Source organism: Manis javanica, chromosome 16, assembly GCF_040802235.1.
Source record: "Manis javanica isolate MJ-LG chromosome 16, MJ_LKY, whole genome shotgun sequence".
NCBI lineage: Eukaryota > Metazoa > Chordata > Mammalia > Pholidota > Manidae > Manis > Manis javanica.
In genome coordinates, this window is record NC_133171.1 from 42,662,883 (window position 1) to 42,686,241 (window position 23,359).

The 23,359-nt window shown below is 41.2% G+C and overlaps 1 protein-coding gene and 1 long non-coding RNA gene across 3 annotated transcripts in view; one reads left to right on the top strand and one right to left on the bottom strand.

Moving 5' to 3' along the window:
• Window positions 1-879: 879 nt before the first annotated feature.
• Window positions 880-3,906, bottom strand: LOC140846770 (uncharacterized). The gene is made up of 3 exons (XR_012126173.1): window positions 3,875-3,906; window positions 1,350-1,534; window positions 880-1,085 (listed from the first exon to the last, which is right to left on the bottom strand). It is a non-coding gene; the product is annotated as an uncharacterized lncRNA (long non-coding RNA).
• A 9,134-nt stretch (window positions 3,907-13,040) lies between these two features.
• The window catches only part of RCAN2 (regulator of calcineurin 2), a 230,062-nt gene continuing 219,743 nt past the window's right edge, over window positions 13,041-23,359 (top strand). Inside the window, exon 1 of one of the 2 annotated variants that reach the window (XM_073224387.1) lies at window positions 13,041-13,274. The gene's annotated coding sequence lies outside the window, so the exon portion shown is untranslated. The remainder of the gene's footprint in view (window positions 13,275-23,359) is intronic. The other variant, XM_073224388.1, reaches the window with a different exon arrangement.

Below are 23,359 nucleotides of genomic sequence, written 5' to 3' on the forward strand. Positions count from 1 at the left end.
ACAGTTTCTGTGTATAATAATAATTCTAAATGTAGCCAGCATTCACTAAACTCTTACAATGTGCCAAAATCCAGTTCTAAGTGGTTTATATGCATTGTCTTATTTTTCCCTCATAAACCTCTCTGAGGAAGGTACTATTAGTATTTCCACTTTATGGATAAACTAAGTCACTTAGATACTAAGAGCCATCATTAAAACTCCAACCTCAGACTCTCAGATGTTATATATAGATGTAATATTTGAGAATAATCTGCAAAGATGTGAAAGATGTGAATAGGTGGCTTAATTTAATACACTGTAGTGAAGGGTAAAACTAAAAAAACTGCTATTCCTTCCAGGCTTATTTTCTGGGTCTTTGATTCTTCCATTCCCCTCTTGTGAATGAAAGAAGGGCAGCTTGCACTGGCCCTGTGACTTAGGAAAGCAGGTCCTGACACCTGTCAAACTTCCTTTGTGCCTTATGGGCTACAGTGTCACATCCAAGCCTGGGATATAAATGACAAACGGATGCGGTTGATCATCCTTTTCCCCAACAGAAGCCTCTGAGTAAGGACTCTCAGGCTGGAAGAGCAGAGGTGTTAAAGGGAAAAGCGGAGGCGAACTGGCAGAGCACGATGGAGAGGCTTGAATGGCAGGCCGGCATCTGCCAAAATGAGGACGTTCTCAGTGTGTCTCAGTTGCAGTGACACAAGCTCCATTTAACTTACAATGGGGAAACTAATAAAATATCAGTCATGAACAATAACAAAACCTCAAAATCAAGCTACTCCTTTTCAAACTAACAATTTTTCTTTTTTGTCTTATTATCAGCACAATCCCTTTTCATTTAAAAATTCCTATTGTGAGCATAGAAATTCATTGCATGGGGTTATACTCATGATAAGTGGTTGCTAGGTTGTTGCATAAACAGGCCCTCATATTTTTTTCTATTAATTATGGCAGTGGGACCAAGGAGTTAAGGGGTGGAGTAAAGGCAAGCTATGAAAATGGATCATAACAAGAGCCACCATTCATTATTCATTATTCATTTACCAAACAATCTTGAGTCCATGTGTGAGTCAGATGCAGGCCCACATCCTCTCTATCTAGAAGAGATGATAGACATGAAATTAAATCATCAATCTAGTGTTGTAGTTCCTCTAAAGTAGCTACATACAGGGTTTTACAGATTGTCAGCTATGATCCACATAGCATGCTAATACATGAAACAGAGTAATGTTGAAAATATCTGAGTCCTTTGCAAATAATAAGTAAAAGTATTCTTTCATGAACCTTTCATTTTAGCAATATACAGGTTGGGTGTGTGTGTGTATATATGCTCATCTGTGCCTGTAAAATATGTTTCTTACCATGCATCACAGTCAAAGAAGTTCAAACAGCAATGGTCTGATCTTCAATAAAGAAACAAAGGTGGATGTGGTGAATTCCCTCTTGGAATAGCAGGAGGGCAGATTGGAAGAGTTTTCGTGTACTTGAGTTGAATCTTGAATAATGCCTTCCACCAGGGGAATTATGAGATGAAGTCCATTCTGAACTAAAGAGAGCAGAATAGGAAAGGCAGAGAGAGGCCCAGGAGCCTGGCATATTGTAGACACTACAAGTTTTGCTTCTGTCCTGAAATCTGAGGGCTAAGGAGCCTCCAGCCATGCACCATCAGAAGGCCACAGGGAATTGCTACTCTGTATTTGCCTGTGATTAGAGTTTCTCAAATTCAGTGCCTACACAAATCATCTGGGGGTCTTAAAATACTCACAATCTGATTCAGGTCTGGGGTGGGTCCTGACATTCTGCAGTCCTTTTTTCCCTCTTTTTATGCTAAATATTTAATGTGTATAAATTTTTACTTTTTTATTGAAGTATAGTTGATACACAATATTATATTGGTTTCAAGTATACAAGATTGTGATTCGACATGACCCGCATTATTAAATCTTCACCCCAACTAGTGTAGTTACTTTCTGTCAACACAGAATGATGTTACAGAATTATTGACTACATTCTTCATGCTGTACTACGTTCTCTGGAACAAATTATACTATGATTGAGATTTTCTACCTCTTTATCCCCTTCCCCTATTTCACACACCCAAGGCCCCCTTTCCCCATGGCAACCACTGTCACTGCTCAGTTGACACTGCAGTTCTAACCAGCTCCCAGGCAAAGTCAATGCTGCCCACCCAGGGATCACACATTGAGAATCAGGTTTATTCTTAGAGAGTAAAAATGAGTTGTTTCAGGGTCCTTGGGGCTACATATGATCCCTGCGATTTACCAGATGCAGGAAGGCTTTTGGTATGAGGGAACACAAGGAGTTGCTGTACCAGGTGAAAATGCTGGCTAATGCTTACAGAATATTACCACCTGGCAGGTGCTATTCTAAGGCCGTATGTGTACGCTCTCACTGGAGACCTGTTCCAAGCCTGAAAGGTAGGCACTAGTATTATTCTCATTTTCTATGTAAAAAAACAGAGTAACTTCCTGAAAGTCACAGGACATAAAGGAGCAATGATTCAAACCTCAGGCTCAGCAGGGGGTTGAAGTGCCCAGGCTTGCTTGGGCAGGACTGGGTGCTCTGCTCCCTCTGATTCAAGACCCCTGGCATCTCGGGCCCTCCCAGCCTCTGGTTTGTAATGGAACCTCTGTGCTCCTACTCCTGGAAAAGTGCTTCTCCTCCGTGCTGTGCAACTCCCACCCCCCACATGACTTAAAAAAAAAAAAACAAAAAACCTTTGTGACATGGAAGTTCATTGTCATCACTTCAGCCTCAGAAGCTGTTTGTGGCATTTGTATAATTGAAACTCATGATCTGTCTGAATGACTGGGGTTGAGGGTACATGCAGTCCTGTCTTTCTTCTTGGTCATTTGCCCATCCTTTCCTCATTTTTTTCTACTATGAATGGGAATATAAATGCTTTCTAAACAAAGTGGAAGTAATACATATTTCCCTAGGTTGTTTTAAGGGCTGAATTAAATAATGCACATCAAACACTCAGTATAGTGTCTGACAAACAGTAGGAGGCCTATAAAATATTATTATTAGATTAAATCATTGGTTCTGAGACCTGAAACTTCAAAGGTTCTAGAACCGGATTTTGTTTTTCTCCCTACCCCAAACAATTTCCCAGTATTCTTAGACAGCTGGCTAAAATGTTGGGGCTTGGGGAATTTTTGTTGTATATTATTTAGGATAATTTTTGTTTTTGTTTTGTTTTGTTTGGGCCTTTTTTGTTTTTAAGGGAATTGGGAACATAAATTTCTCTTCTTTCTGGCCAGAGGACTGAATCTCATTAATGATATATGGCAGTGGAAGCTAACTGGGCCTTCTTGAGGCACCTAATGCCAACTGCAGACACAGCTGTAGCATATCACAGGCATGTACTATCTAACAGTTGAAATGTGGTACCTGGGCACAAATTCTATCAGAGACATTACCAATCCCAAAACACAACTGGGTGATAATAACCACATTTCCTTACTTCTTTTCCTCAAGGTAGAATTGCTTTTGGAGAAGGAGGTTCTATCAAAAAAACAATACGTTTTGCTCTGAGTTAAATTCAAGTCTATCATGGTGCACATTAAGTGTATTGATTCCTCTTAAAGGTTTTTTTTTCTGAAATAACTTCAAATTTCCTTAAATTCCTTTATTGTTTTCCTCTTTTTTACCTTTCACGTCAAAATTCTGATAAATTCCTTATTATTACCATTATTATTATTTTACCACTTTGGTCCTTAACTTGTTGTGTGCTGAGAAATGCCTCATTGACTACAGGGCTTAAACTCAAAGAGCTATTGTCTCAATGAAGTTTGGCTGTGGGCAAGTAAGAATTAAATGAAATAAATTTGATTGAATAGAATGAAATGTAACTGTAACTTACCAGTCTTGGCTTTTCTTGTAGCATCTTTGGACCTGAAAGGAGATCATGATTCAGTATGTCACTTGCCAGGTATAGAAATCATAGGAGAATGGTTGGCAGACTGGCAAATCTCTTCACATTGAAGTAGAGTGAACTATTTTTATTGAACTCTAGAATATTAGATCTAGAGAGAACTTAGAGATTTTAGAAACTACTCCTCTTCCCTAACACTGTACAAAGCGAAACTAAGATCCAGAGAATTTAGGCTCATGTCACGGAGCTAATTTATTAATGACCAAGGAAGAAGTAGAAACTTAGTTCTCTTTTCGACTTTTTAGCAGCAGTTTTATTTCCACTTATTCCATATTCATCCCCCAAATATTACTGTAGTTGTAGTAGAGAAGGTAGTTGCAGTTGCCCTGAAGTTAAAACTATAGGTTGTGTAATAGTTCCAGAATTTATGTTAGAGGCTACCAGGTTCAGATACAAGCCCTGCTGCTGTCCACACCCTATCTGGGGAACCCTGAGCTACGATCCGGGGCAACTCCTGACTGCAAGGGAAGGGAGTGAAGGTTTCATTTGATCCCAAGCAATCCCCTTTGAGTGTTAACCTTGAGCACCATGTAGCTGGTAGCCACCCAAGTGTGTGTGGGTAGAGCCACGGCACGTCAAGCCCAGCCACACAGAGAAGTCACTGTGCTCCCGTCATCCTCAGGTCCAGGTTGGACAGGGCCAGCCGCATTTCCCATGGTAAGTCTACATAGCCCATCTGAACTGCTGTTTCAGAGACAGACTGTTCTAAATCAGGTTTTGTGTTTTGGCAGAGAAATGGAACTCTCTTTTCTAATATTACTTCTGTGGGAAAGTGTTTTCTGAGTTCCAAACAACTCCACTTACAAATACATTTTTGGAATATGACCCATTTATATGTATGCCAAGGACTGCCTGTTCCGGGAGTAAAAAAAACTTCCCGTGTACAACTCAGTGGTACTAAATGCAGGTGTTTGTTATATTGATCTTCAAGGGATCTCTTATAATGTGGCTAAACATCTAACACATGTTCAGGATTTCTTCCAGGAAAAATTGGCTACGGGGTCAGCAAATCCACATGCAGTAGGATTTGAGGATCCAAAGAGAACCCTTCCTTTTTTATTCAGGCCCTCAACTTGGTCTTATCAAACTATCTGAAATTTTCAGTACCAATTAAGGCAGGGCTTCCATGTATGCAGAATCAGGTCTTTGGGAACAACGTAAACCCAGGTTCTTGTTTTCAGCTTTCCTTTTGAAAATATAGATACTCAGGCCCCACTCCTGAAGACTCTGGTTAAGCAGCTGAGAGGATAGGATTCTGGAACCTGTATTTTTCTTTGGGAAAGCACTCTGGAAAATTCTAATCAAATTACTTCTGAGTCAAAACATTTATGGATTAATTGATCAGTTCATTCAATTATTTCTTTCATCATATACCACAGTTGGCTCATTGCAATATAGAAATTGGGTACTGGGAATAGAATGATAGAAAAAAACAAGCATCATAAGAGAAGAAAGTGATGTTAGAACTACTGATAAAATCTGGTGAGATTTGGGAGATTGGAATCACAGAAAGCTTTGCAAAAACATTGGCTGAAAGGTAACATAGCTGAGTGGTAGAACATCCACATTTTTGAGCCAGACTGCCTGGATTTAAAGCCCAGCTCTATCATTTACCAACCAAGGACCTCTGGCAACTTTGGGTACCTCAGTTTTCTCATTCGTAAAATGGAGGCAATCTTAGTACCTACCTCAGAGGGTTGTGAAAATTAAATGAACTGATGTAGGTAATGTGCTTAGAATCATGGGCTGGAGTTTCAGCATGCATCAGAATCCCGTGGAAGTCTTGTTAAAACACAGGTTCCACCTGGAGTTTCCAAGTCTGTAAATCAGGGTGGGCCTGAGACTGTCCATTTCTAACAACTTCTCCCGTGATGCCAATGCTTCTGGTCCCTGGACAACTCTTTGAGAATCATTGTCTTAGAATGTAAGTGGCATTTGTTGCTGTCATTTTCAGTTGATCTTTGATGGAAGTATTTGAAATTCTCAGAAGGAACTGCCAGTGCATAGCTCGAAGACTGAAAGCAGAGGACATGCTTCAGAACAGGGCAAAACAGGGTGGTAGAGAGACAGGACAGATAGTGGCTGCCAGACACTGAAGAATCTGGTCCTGGTTAAGCCCATTATCATCCATTAGCACCTTAATACAAATTAATTTATCAGAGTGGTCCGTCACCTTATCAAACCCCAGAGGAATCTGACTCATGCCTGGCAAATGCCTAGATGGCCCTATTAATGCTCCTTCTTAAGAAAATCAACCCACACCAATGCATCACAGGCATCCTTGAGGGGCTTAGTTGTCTGGACCCCTGCGGGAGGACCTCCCTCACCATGGGACTTATGGCTCTGTGATCATACCTGAAATTGGCCCCAAGTCCTACTTCTGGGATGCCCCAAAGGATCTTGCTTTTATTTGCAGACTTAAAACAACACAATAACATCAGAAAGCTTCTAATATCATATTTATCTATCTATGAATTTTTTCCTCACTATAGGCCATAAAAGACTTATTTATATATACATTCCCCACTCCCTGGGCTATCAAAAGAGCATTGAAAACAGAATACAACTCATCTATCTTTTTGTTCTGTTTTTGTGATTTTTTGCCCTTTTGGGCAAACCAAGTAACTCATGCATTTTAGATTAACAGACAATTACCATATTGCAGCCTCTTGCACATACTTATTTCTGTGAAGGAAAGACAGATCAGCTTAGCTGCCCTGTGGCTGTTCTTATGCATGTCATTCTACCAACACATTGCTGTACATCTTTACACATTCCCAACACCCCAAGTGAAATAAGACCCAACACGGGAAACAGTGGCTTTCGTCCTGGCATGAGGAACCTGGGGGCACTGTGGAAGCAGATTAGACTCTCTTGGCCATCTCATGCTGTAACAAATGGAAAAAGAAAAATCAGAGACAGTTCTCCTCTACCATCTAAATGAAACTGTGGGTGTGTCATGAAAAAATGAAGAGGGAGACTTAGATGGAGGGAAAATGTTCTTATTGCTGCATAAAATTGAAGGAGGAGGAGGTTGTGGGTGTAGAGAAATCATTTATAGGAAAAAATGCTCTGGTAGGTAGACAGAAACCCAAGTCTAAGTTAGCAACTGACTGCCTTTACATTGCTCTCCAACTGTAGAATATTTTTGTGAGTGTAGGATGTGTGCGTGTGTGTGCACAATGGCAAATGCTTATACAAGAGGACAGAGACAGAGGCATGCAACCTGTGTAGAAAGGCCCTGTGCTTGGTTTAATGCTCTGTTGTCATCACCTTGAAATTCTTAATCCTTTTTAATCAAGGGGCCCTGTATTTTCATTTTGTGCTGGGTTCCCCAAATTTTGTAGGTGGTCCTAGAGAGAGAGTTAGTTCCATTGATTTGAAATGATTAGAATATGGCTTAATAGTTTAAAAAAAATTCTTAACTTATATGACTGTTCTTTTTCAAATATGTGTGCCTCAGTTTGTCTTTTCAACCTATTCTTAATACTTCCTATGCCACACCTCTGCTTTGTTCACATGGGAGTCCTCAAAGCTTCTAACATAGCCATGGTCATTTGACTTTTCTTGCCTTAGAGCAAAAGTCAGAAAATTTTTTCTATGCAGGGCTAGATAGCAAGTATTTTCAGCTTTGGGGGTTTTGAGATCCCTATTGCAACTAATCAACAGCTGGTGGGAAAACAGCCATAGACAATACATAAATGAGTGTGGCCGTATTTCAGTAAAACAATTTATAAAAATATGTGGAAGCTGGATTTGGCCTGAGGGCCATACTTTGATGACTTTTACCTTAGAGCTCTCTCTCCCTTTTTTTTTTTTTTTTTGATGATCATGATGATGCAGCTGATGATGAAGCAGATGGTGACAGTGATGGTGGCGATGGTGGTGATGGTGGTGGTGGTGATGGTGACGATGGTGGTGATGGTGGTGGTGGTGATGATGACGATGGTGATGATGGTGATTGTGATGGTGATGGTGATGGTGATGGTGGTGATGGTGGTGATGGTGGTGGCAGTGGTGATGGTGATGGTGGTGGTGATGGTGATGGTGGTTATGGTGGTGATGGTGATGGCGACGGCGATGGTGGTGATGATGGCGACTGGTGATGGTGGTGATGGTGATGGTGGTGATGGTGATGGTGGTGATGGTGATGGTGATGGTGGTGATGGTGGCAATGGTAGTAATGGTGATGATGATGGCCAAACTTATTGAGGGCAGACACTGGGTCAAATGCTTTTTGAGCATTGTGGTATTTAATTTTCACAACAACACATGGTATGATTACCATGATCCTGACTTTGCGGATGAGAAAACTGGGGTTTAGAGGAGTAAAGTACTTTATTCATTCAAGGACATCCAGCGAGTAAACAGGACTTGAAATTAAAACATCCTCCTGTGCTGGGCCCACTGTTTCCAGCCCTGCACTTCTCAGACCCTTGCCTGCAGTTCATCCCCTCCTAGTCTCTAGACTTGATCCAAACTTTAGGGAAGAGGGACGCCCATAAGGAGCTCTGCCTCATTGATACAATCCACTAGCAAGCTTACAGTCTCTAGATCCTCTTGGTTTTCAAGAATCAGCCCCCACCTCGGGATTCTGGTAATGGGGTCTCTATCTGGTCCTGATTCCATTTCCATTCTGTTGTCAAGATAAGAGCTTTTCTGTGTGAGACTTCTTAATGACAATAATGTGTTTAGACAGTTGTTATCATCTGCTCTGGTGTTATCTTGAGAGACCCACCACCTTCTTATTTTCCTCTCCAAGTTCAGTTCTTCTTCAAAGCCTAGGCTGAATCCCACCCTGTGTAACATCTTCCCAAACCACTGCAGTACAGACACAGCTCCCTGTTCTTCACTGACCACCATGCAGCCACGTCCTTTTTGTTTTTTTTTCTCTAGTTGTCTTGGGAGTTTTCTACTTCTTCATCTTTCAAAAACCTTCAAAGGTACTCATATTATTTTGCCTATTTTCCACTTGTAGAACATGTGGTGGACATTAGTAAGAAGTAGGTATTACTGATTAATATTCAGAATGGTGATATGCTGGTGATTATGTGAGGTCACCAAGGTGAAGCAGGGCTTATTTCACAGTGACAATATTGCACTGGTAATAAAGGGAAAAGCGGTCCTGACAGCTATGATATGTCTGGCATGACCAGCTCAACCTTGATGTTCTCCTACTGGATAAAAAGTTTCACAAAACATTCCAGCACCATGAGGAATCAAGACAAAAGCAAGGTCTTCTGCAATCACATATGAACAGAGACAAAATGAGTATTATCCAAACTCAAAATGATCAAACACTCCCCTGTCTTGGCTAATAAGAATGACTGCAGCTTCTTTATCCATTACAGCAATAGCCTTGCTTCATTTCCACAGATCATCACTTTGACCTCAGGAAAGCCATATTCTCTAAGCCTGAATTCCCTATCAACAGTTAAACATTTACTGAAAGCACATTCCATGCTAGGTAGTAGGATAAGTTGCTTGTGCCATCTGTCAGTGAATTTTCAAATGGTGTAATGTGACAGGCATTACACAGGTACATACGAAAAAGCACTGCTAGAGCCCTGAGGCGGGAGACCCAACTCACCCTGTGTGTGGTCAGTGAAAAGGAATGACTACATTTTCTTACATGCAGAAGAATCCGGTCTCGAACCAGACTACTTAGGACGTTCCACTCTGGCTCAGCTTACCAGAGCTAAGCAATCTATTTATTTATGCCTTGGTTTTCTCATCTGTAAAATGGAAATAATTGTTCTATCTATCTTATAGGGTATGATGAGGATTACATTAATTCATACATATGAATTGCAGAGAATAGTCCTTAGGACTTAGTAACCACTTAAAAATATATCCAATATTGTGTCTGTTTCTGTTAGAAGTGATAAGTAACCTTCAATTTTTTTCACAAATCCAGCCCCCTATAATCTCCCCTAGTAAGGAAGCAAAGGGTCTGAAGTCCTTTCCTTGAAAAAAAGTTGAGCATGTATCTTTGGAAAATATGAAATCTTCTCATGGTCGCAGATGACTTTCAATAAAATTTACACTAGATGAATTAAATTTTCCTCTAAGTCAAGAACAATAAAGTAGGCAAACCTTTGAGGAAAACATTTCACTCAAGATTATAAGTTCCGTGGGAGCAAGAACTTTGTCTTATTCATTGCTGTATCTCTAGTACTGACTAGCAGTATCCAATCATATCACACATGTAGTGGATACTCAACAAATTTTTGTTGAATGAATAAATGAATGTTTGTCACACGAAGGCAAATACATATATTTTTTCTATTACTTTCAATATTCTATAAACAAAGAGTTCTGATTTAATTGAGTGGTAATTCTCAATCTAATTTCCCCAGTAGACCTAAGAAATATGATGTGCTTCTATTAATAATGTTCAATTACAAGAGCAATGAGACTCAACTCAAGGTGAAGGCCAAAGGAGGAGAAGCATGTATATTCTGGGGGGGTGTATTATAATCACAGGGAGAATATGTGGGAAGCCCCTAGAGATTCTGATTCATCTAAAGTGAATAGAGCTCCCAAATACCCTTTGACAATCACTGACATTGATGGAAGTCTCAAGTGGTACTCCCCAGGTTCTAATCTCATTCAATTTTATCAATGGTTTGCATAAGGATATAGAATAGCATATTTAGAAAGTTTGTCAATAACACACACTAAAGAGAAAAATTAAGATCTGAATGATTACAGCTGGTGGACTTATTCTAATAGAAAGAATTACTTTTTGTAAAAGAATTACTTTTTTATAAGAATTGTACTATTCAGATAGAGAATGTAGGGTGAGTTTTGAGACAGGTATATAGTTTAACAGTAAAATATATGAAAAAAATAAGGTAATTTAGTTGAGAGTAAATTCAACATGGATCAACCGAGTGATTTGAAATCAAATTAAGCATGTTGGCATTTAAGAGAAAGTAGCAGAAATAGTATTCAAGACAATGATTGGCTCATCTTATCTTGTTTTGATCAGATTACACATGGACTTTTATATACAATTCTTTACTTCAACATCTCTTTCTTCTTTTGTTTCTTTTCTTGCAGGAAAGCAGTTGGAAACTTGAGAGGAAGCCATCTGAGTAGGGGTGGTCCAGTAGGAGTTGAGGCCTGGATACAGACAGTACCTGAGTGGGCAGTAGTCCAGCAGAAGATTGAACAAATAAGCAAAAAATTGAGGATCGTGGGAGCCATGTCTCCCCATTGTCTGAGAAGGGAGGTATACATCTGGAAAGGGGAAAAACCTAGAATAAATCCTGGGACATTAGATTAGAATTACTGGACTGTTGTAAATCCATGATTTTCAATATATGGAAAGATGGGTGTGAAAATAAAGATGTAAATTTTTATTCATATATATACATTATATTTTTGTATGTATACAAATATGCATACATCTATTTCCCAGCCCTTTCACTGAGAAGGCCTTGGGTAGAAGGACCCATACAGCAACAAGCCACACCTCGCACCTAGATCTTGGCTTCTAATTACCATTAAAGGACTGAGGATGTTTTAGTTGTTCAGGGCGGCTTGGGGTGAGTGAGATATGATGTCTATCTTCACGTATTTGAGACAGTCAGTTGCAAAAGGACTTGAACTCTTGTCTCCATTGCTTCAAAAAGTGAACTAGAACCAATCAGTGAAAATCCTAGGAATGCAAGTTTGGGCTCAATACAAGGATGTCTTTTCAGACAATTCTAAGAATGAAATTCATCTAAATCAGCAAATACGGATTTATGCATTCAGAAGAAGTTTGGAAGAGTAGGAGTCTAAGATCATTTTCAACATTGAACTTCTGTCTTTATTTGTATTAGTGCAGATTAATCAGAGGTAATAGCCAAGGCCTATCTTTTTTGATTAAAAAAATAAAGGATCTAATTTTATGTCAACCTCGGAAAAAACAATGTGCTGTCTGGATGAGAGAGGAATAACTGAAGCTTATGGACTACTTCAATGTACTTTTAATATTGCTATCTGAAAACAAAATCATAAAAAGTAAAAGCCAAAAGGCCTACTTATATAGCAATTAGAAAGATGATAGAACACAGAACTTATTTAAATTTGTTATTCATTCTCTCCCTCAGGCTGGTCCACACACCCCCTTCTTTCAATTGTCCTCAGTTTCCCTATTATGACCTTCTACATTATTGACTCGCTCTTGCCGTGAGAAAGCCCTGTCCCTACCGGTGCCACCCTTAAGCCACAGGCTTCCTTCCAGCTCTGCATTGCTTTATTTCGTAAAACAGAGGCTTCTACCAGGGTTAAGTTTGTTGAGCAACAGATCTACCCTTGATTTCGTTCACATTCAACCGTTTACTGTAGGGTACCAGTCTCCCACTCCTTGTGTCACGGGCTCTCACACAATAGGGTGTCCTTGAAGCTCTTCTGTCCCAGGTTTGGTGGCTGCGAATCCTGGCAGCGCTGTGCAGCCCGCGCCGGGCACCTTCAGCCACGTGGGCGGGGCGGGGCACAGGTCTCGCGGTAGAGGGCGCCCGCGCCCCCTCCCCAGCGCAGAGCCGCCCGCGGTCCCTCCCAGGGCATCCCCGCGTTTCTCAGTTGCCTGGGTCGGGGGGGTCAGTCAGCTTGTAGGATCAGTGTCTGCTCGCGGACGCCTCACCCACAGTTTGCCTCTGCGTTTCTTCTTAGCCGTCGCGACCCAGTCACACAGATTCGGCATCAGCCTCCTCTCCGCTCCAACGCCCGATGAGGCCCCCACCCCGGTGTGACCCCCAGAAGCCCCTCCCCGCCGAGGCCGAACTCCCGCCGACAGGCTCCGGCGCGGAGTTCCCAGACGGTCTTCACCCGCTCCTGGGCACCCCGAGTGGAAGGGAAGGGGTGTGGGGCTGAGGGCAGGGTGCAAGCCCGGGCAGCGGGGCGGGTGGGGGGCCGGGGAGGGCGCGGGGTCAGCGGGGAGGCGGTGAGAGGAGGCCAGACAGGGGCTCTCGGTTTCCTGGGGTCTGATTGGAGGTTGGCCCGATGAGTCGGAGCTGGGGGCGCGCCCATCTCCTCCGGCTGCTGTGAGAGCCGCTGGCTCGGCCCCTCCCCGGAGCCGCTTTGTCCCGGGTGACGGCGGCGGTGGTTGCGGGCAGCAGCGGGCAGGCGGCAGAGACCCACGGACCGAAGGAGCGAGCCCCGGAGGCGGGGCGCACGCACGGCCCCACGCCCAGGCCCGCGGGCACCGCGCCCGCCCCCGCGCGCGCTCGCACGGGCGCGCAGGTGAGCAGGCAGCGCCGCGCCCGCAGTCGCCGGCCCCGCCGACCGCCCGAGCCGCCGCCTCAGCCTCTGCCGGCGCATCGCGGACGTCCAGCAGGTCGGTTATGTAACCGCCTGGCCCGCTCGCCCCGGCACCCGTCCTGCCGGGGCTGAGCGCGGCGCCCTGGCCACGCCGGGGGAACCGCGGCAGGGGGCGGGCAAGCGCGGTCAGGTTAGGCGACTGTGCACGGCGTGGGGGGTGGTCTGTTGCACCCCCGCGGAGCCTGTGGGGACAGAGGTCTGCCTTGGCCCCCCTGTAGAGGGCGCGGGTCTCAAGGAGCCCCTTCCTCATTCCTAGTAGCTAAAGGATTCGCCTTTCTAGAAGCAGCAGCAGGTGCATGAGCCGAGGAGCGGAATGACGCCTGTGGCCCCCGGGACTGAGGTCTGGAGTGGGGCTTAGGGGAAGTGGACCGGACGCAGAGAGCAAAGGAGAAAACCGATAGACTCCTTCCCAATGTTTAAAGGAGCATGCTGGGGAGGGGAAGGTGCTTTGAGGCGCAGTGGGCTGGGAATTGTCCTGCCTGGCATTAGAGGGCTGGGTCATCTAAAAATAACTTCAAGTTTGAAAAGTGAAATAGAAGGGAGCGCAGTGTGCCGAGTTCGTCCTGCTTGTGAGATGCTTTCCTCTAGAAGTCACCAGGGGGAACAGGCAAATCACAGCTGCCTGATCCCTCTGCTGCCTACTAGTCTCACTGGTTTCCAGGGTATCTCCATTTGACTTTTAGTTAATGATTTATTCTCCAAGGCACTGCTGTCTTTTTCTTACCCCAAAATAAATTATAGCAGAGTGCATTGCTTTGAATCTTTCCTATTTCCTACATTGGCATAGAAGTGTTCAGTGGACATCTAATGAGTTAGATGCCAAAGCTTTTTTTAGAAAAAATTTTAAGGGTCATTTCAGTAAAAGCAAAAGTTTCTGGACTCCCTTTAACTTACAGTCCCACAACTGGAGATGAAAGGATGCTAGAGCATTCCAGTCCACACTTCTGTCTTCTTTCAAGCAGAATCCCACTTAACCTATCATACAGAAGGGAGGCATTAGGAAAAGTAGGATATTTTTAATAATGCAGCTGAACTTTCACACATATTACATCAACATCAAAACACAGGACAAGTGCATCACAGGCACAGGGCAACACTTGCTAACTGGCCCCTCCTTTGTAAGGACAGAAAGAAGTTAGAAAAGCCGAGAAGCTGGAAAAGATCAAGAAGCAGGTCAGCATTGACTGTGGAACAAGGCAGGGGAGTGAACATTTGGCTGCTTTTCAGTCTACACATTGATTTTTCTTTAGCTTAAAGCTATTACCTTAAGCATGATCAGTCATTGTGTTGAATTAGTCTAAAACGTGAGTTGTACTTTGCTTTCAAATCCACTGCAAATCAACATTTATTAAGCACCTACTACCTGAGTCCAGTTCATAGAATTTTATGAGGGAAAGTATACTCAACTTACGCTACCGGATTCCAAGAGCACTTAAAATACCTTGTGTGTTCAGGTCTTGCAGAATCAAACTGAATCTGGGAGGGGGTGACTATCTCTCCACTGATGAACATTAAGCAGGCATAAGTGGGAACTTGAGAGCTTTGTCACTTGCAAGTATGTATCACATTCCTAAAGACTCCTTACTTAATCATTTACAGTTAGTCATATATATTACAGAAACTAGCTTTATTGAGATCAACTTTGATAGTTGCTGAGGTCTCATTTTCCCATGTCTTTTACTTTCTGTACCATCGAGCCAGTTTATTAAGTGGTATTTGTGAAGCATCTACTGAGTGCTGTGTAGGCCCAGTGCCAGACACCAAAACAATGAGCCCAATGCCTTTCAGAAATCAGTTTAGCATAAAATAAGGATAAGAAAACAAGTAACAATAATCAACATGGTGAGTATTTTATGGAAATAGGAACAAGTTCATTGGGAACACAGGGAAGGGAGAGAGGAGGAAATCTAGAAGAGCTTGCAGAGGAATTCATGTTTGGATGTACTGGATCCGAGTAGGTGGTAGGAGTTCTCTGGAGAAGGAACTAGGTGTTCCACATTGAAGGAAAGTTCATGTTTTGAAATTGGGGTTGCTAGAGAGTTTGCGAGTGTTTCAGTGAGCCTGGGTTGCTCATATATACCTTGCTGAGGAGGAGAAACCATGCCACCTTTATGGAAGAAATTATTTGATCTTATTTATATTTTGCAAAAGTGACTTTAGAGGTAGTGAGTAGGTTGCAAAGAGTAGTGAGTTCAGATTTTAGACCACTGGAGAGGTCCAGGCAAAAATCAATTAATAAAATTAATTTTGCAGGAACCAGGTAGAATGGGGAGAGAGAAGAGAGATTTACAGAGAGCTATTTCAGGGAGAAGCTGTAGCACTAGGTCACCAAGTGGGTGGTGGGTGTGGAAAAAGCCGTTTAGGTGTCTGGATGGATGGTCAGGGTTTTAACTGAACTAGAAAGTAAATGAGAAAGATTAGACTTGAGAAAGTGAGGAACTTTAAATGAAAGCTTTTCCTCTAAGATCAAGAACAAGACATGGATGCCCACTCTTGCCACTTTCATTCAACATTGCACTGGAAGTCCTAGCCACAGCAATTAGGCAAGAAAACACAAAAAGACATTCAAATCAGAAAGGAAGAAGTAAAACTGTCTATTTGCTGATGATGTATAGAAAACCCTAAAGACTTCATGAAAAATCTGTTAGAATAAACAAATTCAGTAAAGTTGCAGGATGCCAAATTAATATACAAAAATAAGTTTCTTTTCTATACACTAATAATGATCTATCAGAAAGACAAATTAAGAGAATCCCATTCATAATTTCATCAAAAGAACAAATACATAGGAATAAATTTAACTAAGGAAGTAAAAAACTTATATACTGAAAACTGGAAGACATTGATGAAAAAAAGGAAAAAATAAATGGAGAGATATTCCATACTCATGGATAAGGAGAATTACTATTGCTAAAATGTCCATATTATCTCAAATAATGTACATATTCAATGCAATCTATTAAAATTTCAAAGGCAATTTTCATAGAAATAGAACAAATAATCCTTAATTTTGTATGAAACCACAGAGAAACCCAAATACCTTAAGCAATCTCAAGAAAGAGGAACAAAGCAGGAGACATCACACATCTTGATATCAAACTATATTTAAAAGCTATAGTAATCAAAACAGTATGGTATTGGCATAAAAACAGAAACATAGATCCATGAAACAGAATAGAAAGTCCAGAAATAAACCTACACTTATGGTCAGTTTACAACAAAGAGGACAGGATATACAATGGAAAAAGGATAGTCTCTTCAATAAATGTTGGCAGGAAAAGTGGACAGCACATGCAGAAAAATGAAACTGGTCACTGTTTTCTCCATACACAAATGTTAACTCAAAACAGGTTAAAGACTTGAATGTAAGATCTGAAATCATAAACCTTCTAGAAGAAAACCTTATGGGTAAACTACTTGACTTTTGTCTTGGAAATTAGTTTTTGGCTTTGTTAGCAAAAGCAAAGGCAACAAAGTTAAAAAGAAAAAAACAAGTGGGACTACACAGGAAACCATCAACAAAATGAAAAGGCAACTCAAGGAATGAGAGAGATTATTTGCAAATTATTTATCTGATCAAGGGTTTATATTCAACATATATAAAGAACTCATACAACTCAACAGCAAGAAAACAAACAATCCAATTTGGAAAATAGAGGAACTGAACAGACATTTTTCCAGAGAAGACATACAGATCATCCAAAAACACATGTAAAGATGCCCAACTTCACTAATCATCAGGGAAATGCAAATCAAAACCACAATCGAATATCCCCTCACAACTGTTAGAATGGTATTATATATCTTAAAACACACACACACACACACACACACACACACAAGAGATACGTGTTGGCAAGTATATGGGGAAAAGAACTCTTGTGCACTATTGGTAGGGATGTAAATTGGTACAGCCACTGTGGGAAGTAGTGGAGGTTTGTCAAAAAATTACAATTAAAACTACCATATGATCGATCTAGCAATCCCACTTTTGGGTATTTATCTGAAGGGTAAAGAAAATGTGGTATGTATATGCATACACACACAACGGAATATTAGTCATCAAAGAAGGAAGTCCTGCCATTTGTAACAATATGGATGGATCTTAAGAACATAATGCTAAGTGATTAAATCAGACAGAAAAAGATAAGTATAATAAGTATCTCTCATATATGGAATCTAAAAAACAAACTCATAGGTTGAGAAAAGATTGGTGGTTGCCAGAAGTCAGGGATGGGGGATGGCAAAATGGGGGAAGACAATCAAAAGATACAAACTTTCAGTTATAAGTTAAGTAAGTCCTGGGGATGTAATGTACAGCTTCGTGGCTATAATTAATAATACTGTATTGTATATTTGAACATTGCTAAGAGAGTAGATCTTAAAGTTGTCATCACAAGAAAAAAATTGTAACTGTGAGATGGTAGATGTTAACTAAACCTACTTTGGTAATCGTTTTGCAGCGTATACATACGCCATGTCATTGTTTTGTAGGCCAAAAACTAACACAATGTTGTATGTTGATTATATAACATAATTTTCCCACTAAAACTTGGGGGGGGAAAAAGGAAGTAAATGAGAAAGAGTAGGTTTGAGAAAGATGGGGGGCGTTTTTGACTTTGAATATCAAATGAAAATGCTCAGTCGGCTCTTCTGTTTTCAAAGGTAATTTCTTCATTGCTGGTGCTGACCTTCTGCTCATCTTACCTTCATTCCTACGACTGTCTAGGGCTGCCTTTGAAGAAGAGGGGGATGAATTTGATGGCAAGAAGTTGTTTCTACCTTCTTCCCTAAAAGTGAAACAATTATATGTCAACTATCTGAACTCGTAATACAAATAATAGCAAAAATAATTGTAAGGATAGTAACAGTGACTAACATTTATTCAGTGCTTACTATATGCTGAGCACAAAGAAGTTAGAACTCTACATAGATTATCACATTTGACCCTCACGATAATCTTGCAAGGCAGAGCATACTGTTATTCTCATATACCCAGTAGGAAACCCAAGACAAAGAGAAGATACCTTATGTAGGCCACACAATTAGTCAGACATGACCCCAGGATTCAAATTCAGGCAGTTCTGACCACCACTTTGAATGGCCAGTGTGAATTAGCAGCATCGACATAATTCCTATTTAACCTGGAATTTGTTTCTTATCCTACGTTTGAATATTTGTGGCTGATCCCATAAAAAAACAGGACTGAATCAGGAGCACTGGCTCTCTTCTGAGCTCTGCACCTGATTTGCTCTGTGACCTGTGCAAAATCACCTTCCCTCTCAGGCTTTAGTTATTTTCAATCTGTATTAATAGGAGAAGAGGTTGAATAGATGATCTCTAAAGAGTCTTGGCATTCTGAAGTCCTGTCAACCTGTCTCAAATTTTACTACTAGAGCCATTGATTTGGGTTAATATCATGCCTGCCTGGTCACTTTTAGAATAGGAATACCCCTAAGAGAATCAATGAACTCCAATGCTGGCTGGTCCTTAACAGGTTGGTGTGAATTAGTCCATAGTGCAGGTGGTCGTGTGAGGAGCTGCCCGATGTTGGGGGAGCCCAGTTTGGGGAGGGGAAACCCAGATAAATCTCTTAAAGATACTGATCAGTTTCTTTATTTTACACATGTCACTTAAATTCTATGAGACTTAGTTTTCTCATCTCTGAATAATTGGGATGATTTAATACATGTATTATAAGGCTGTTGTAAGGAGAGAAATAGATAACATAGAGCAGACACCCCACAGGTCTGTCTCTTGGAAGGTGCTGGGTAAAAGGGGGTCCTCATTTTTCATCCCCAGGAAGACAGGCCTGCAGAAAATGGAGGGGGACTGTTTCTGAAGAAAAACCTCTCCTACTTCATAGTTTTGCTAGAGCCACCCCTTATGGAGCATCATGCATCTGTTATCTTAGACAGTAGTACATAGTGGGGCTATAAAAAAACACAGCACATTAAATACCTTTCAACATGAGAGTATCAAATACTTATTAATGTTACTCTATTAGATATAAAGAAGCTTCAACATTCCATAAGAGTTTTAAACTCTTCTTTTATCACTTTTATCACCTTATAAATAGGCCAAAGTTGCTATAGAGAAGTAGTATTGCCTAGGATTGGTTGGTTATTATTATTATGGCATTGAAAATACAGGAGATGGAATGACTTCCTATTCTGTGTGTGTGTGTGTATGCACACTGTGCCTCTATCTTCGTAAAGAACCTTCTGTTTTTGCCTGTAAAATGTTCACTGTCCTTGTTTCTTTTGTGTTATTAACTTCCAGGTAGTCATATGTTGTTGGTTAAATTAATTGAGTTTATGATTTTTTTAAAAGGTGGAAGCAGCCTTAAACTCAGCTGTTTTTAAGTCCCTTAAAACAACAAAAAAAGTGTGACTGTGAATGGTACATTCTAGAAGTTGAAGAAAAGTTTCCAAAAATAGCTCAAACTTCCTGCTGTTCAGAATGCCCACAGAAAATATTTTCTATGGTTAGGATGGAAAGGGACTTATTTTCGTATCTGACTTTCCCATTCTCAACTTGATTTGACACAGGGATGAAACATGGAGTTCCAAGCTTTGGAATAAATGCATAAGAAGATTATAGTGGTAGCTATTGGACAAAATAATTGTATGATTTGAGAGCTATATCCTAGTTTTCATTACTGTTGCCTTAGCTCTTTGTGGGAGTAGCTGCTTTTTTGTTTCATGTGATTTAGATATGCCTGCTGCAAAATTATAAGTTCATGCCTCAATACTCTACATACAGTGTTGGGAATACAGTCTAAAAAGCATGGTGTTAGCATGAAAAGGCCTGGATTCCCCATTCTGGCACTGTCACTTTCCAGCTATGTAACCTTGAGCTTCCCACCAGTTGAACAGTCAGAGGAGCTGGCATCTGCTGAATGCTGCCCCTGTTCCAGACACTGTGCACAGCAGCTGTGTGGGTTATCTCATTTAATCCTTACAACAACTCTGCCCCATGGGTATTATCATCACTATTTACAGATGAGCATGCCCTCAGGATCAAGGGGAATAAGCCTCTCAGTGCCAGGTGTCTGAGTTGCAATTTTCTTAACTGTACAATTAGGAAAATAATACTTGATCTCCCACCTTGCAGAGTCGGGAGTGTGAATGTGCACTGAAAAAAATGGGATGCTTTGCACAGATGTTAAGGATGAGTGTCACCTTAAGGACCTCCCAGGAAATCAATGTTGGCTGGACCTTGTTAGCACAGGGTCTGTGAGGGGAGGGAGGTCCTTGTATATAAAATGCTCTGATAGACTGCATGGAGACAACTGTATGTCCTTGCCCTGTTCTTTGGCAGCTTGTGTTATGATACCTGTTTCTTTCAAGGGTAACTTGTGGTCAGTACCAGGACTCAACTGGGCTGGGGCAGGAGGAGGCTGATCACGAACTAGTCCTGCAGATGAAGGGAGGTGGGGAGCATGATTTACAGGCAATAGGTAACTGCCAAAGGGGTGTTTCAATATAAACAGAGGAGGCTGAAAGTCAAAGCCAAGGTCAAGGAAAGCACAGACATGATGTGGAGCACAAGGGGTCATCACCAGGGCTTCCATTAACTGTGAATGACAGGTCTTACATGGAATCTGCTCCGGAAGAGTAGAAATATTTCCCAGTGTCTGCTGAGGTATGTCCACTCAGCAGGAAACGCAGCGGCCCTCTGCCCTGACTTCTTTAATGGTTACATTTTCTTGGACATATGTATTTCATAAAATTTTTAGAAAGCAGAGTAATACAAAAAGAAAATTAAAATCACATGAACCAGTATTAATTATTACTGACATTTTGGTGTATTTCCTTTCAGTTTTTTTATGTACATCGTTTTATAGAACTGGGATACTGTGTATACAATTTTGCATCCTGCACATGTCACCAGCCATTTTAAGTAACTTTTCATGTAAAGTCAACAATCTTTATGAATATTGTTTTCAGTAGTTGCAGAGCATTCTCATGTATGAGAATTCACTTATCTTCACCCCTATTGTTGGACATTTAGATGGTTTCCATTTATCCAAACTATAAATAATACTTGGGTGAACACTTTGATCATAGTTTTTTTCTATATTTTGGGTAATTTTCTTAGGATAGATTGTTGGAATTTTTGGCTCAAGAAGATGGACCTTCTTAAGGCTTTCTTTATATTTTGACATTGCTTTTCATCATTTTTCCAGGATGTTGTACCAATTAACATTCCCACAGGCAAGCAGGAGAATGCAGGTATCACCTCCACCCTGCTTGTAAGCACCTTTTAGGTGATGATAAGGGGTGGCTGGTGTTATAGGCTTTCCAGAGATAACACCTATGCTGGCAATGTTCTTGTTTAACGTTGCTGCAAGGAGGTGGAGCTTTCTTTGTGGGAGATGATGATGGACAGGTGGGGATCTGATAGATTTAACATGCATGAGTGAGTGTTTGTGGGAGAGCTGGTATTGGTGGGTTAGCTTCTCTCCTGGCGGTTCTCTTATCAGGGGCCTGGGCTGTGTCAGGCCTGACTACACAGCTGTCACTGCAGCCTGCTGAGCTACAAAGCTGACTTAAGCTAAGTAGAATAAAGCAACCTCTGCTTGAGTGAGCACTGGTTTAGTTTACCTCTCAAATCCCCCAAAAAACATTAATAGCAAGTATGTGTGCTTATTTGCATTCGTTCAGTGGTCATTTAAGTTGGTTTTGGCTGGTCCCTTTCCGCTGTTGGCTGGGCCTTTCCAGCAAGCTTCAGTCATCCTGTTGCACCTTCCATGAGATACAGGGCAGACTAACTCAATTTGAATGCATAACTAGGCTAATCAATTGGAATCTTGTTAAAAAAAAGTCATTAAATGGTCATTTGTCTGGAATTTTAGTGGGTAGCAAATCAGAGTAGTCTTTCAAAAAAGAAAGTACCTGCCTCCACTATCAAGCTCCATCAACTGTGTTGATTTTATTGATCAATTTATTGAGGTTGACAGTCAATTTGAATTCTTTGTCTGAAATAAAGTCACCTGAAAGACAGGCTCAATTAATATAATTTAATTTTTATTTTGACTTCTGTAGATATTAAAGATAAAAGCCCTATAATGGGGTCTGCCCAGGACAAATCAAAGTCCAATTCATACTTCTCTTTTGAGGTGTAATAATGTGTACTGAAGGAAATTATTTATTTGATTACAGGTATCTTATGAATTTGTAAGTAGAGGATGGCAAATTTGGGTAAATTAATAGTAGCTCCCACAAAACTTATTTGCTCAAGAGCAAAGTCTCAGCCTTGACAAGGCAAGTGAAAGCAAAACACTAATTCATAAATATGTAAATTTTTTTCCTGCTGTGGGCATTAATGATATTCATTTGATCTTTTATGATGTACAAACAACCATTTATAAAAAGACTAAATTTTGGTCAGAGCAACTGACATATCACAAATATGTTTATTTGGTACCATTTATTTTCCTATTTGTCTCTTGGTGATTTGTGCTTCACACACAGCTGTTGTTTAGCATTAAACTTCAAAATCTGACAAGATGACATTTAGGTGGAGCTCTGAACTGAAATATTGCATGGTCATATTTTCAAGGCAAACCTTCTGACCTCATGTCTGAGTGCCGCCGCTCATGGAGACCCCGTGGGGGTTCTTGGCTGGTACCCTGGACTGGTTCTTTGGTTGTAGCCCCCTGAGACAGTGGGTGGGGAGAGCTCACTCTGGCTTGCAACCTTACTGCGAGGTCCACTGTTGTTCTGGAAGGTCAAGAAGGTTCTTGTAGCTCCCACACATGTATGGACTGATGAACAACTGGAAAAGTTGTTTGCAGGTGAAGGTGAGATAAGGGGGTAAACCTGAACAGCTCCACCGGCTGCCCTAGATCTAAATTACTTTGATTCAAGCCTGAGCCACTTCGTTCAGGCTGTGTGAAAACTGCTCAGACCATTAAACTGGAAACTGAGGACATTAAGAAATTTAGGATGGCTCTCGATAGGCTCAAGGAAGTATGAGTGAAATCTTTAGTAGCTTACTGGGGACTTGGGACAGTCCAGAGTGGCCCTGTGGGAAACCCAGATGGATGGTTTTGGCCGTGTGCTGCTCTGCTCCTTCATACTCATTTTTATTAAC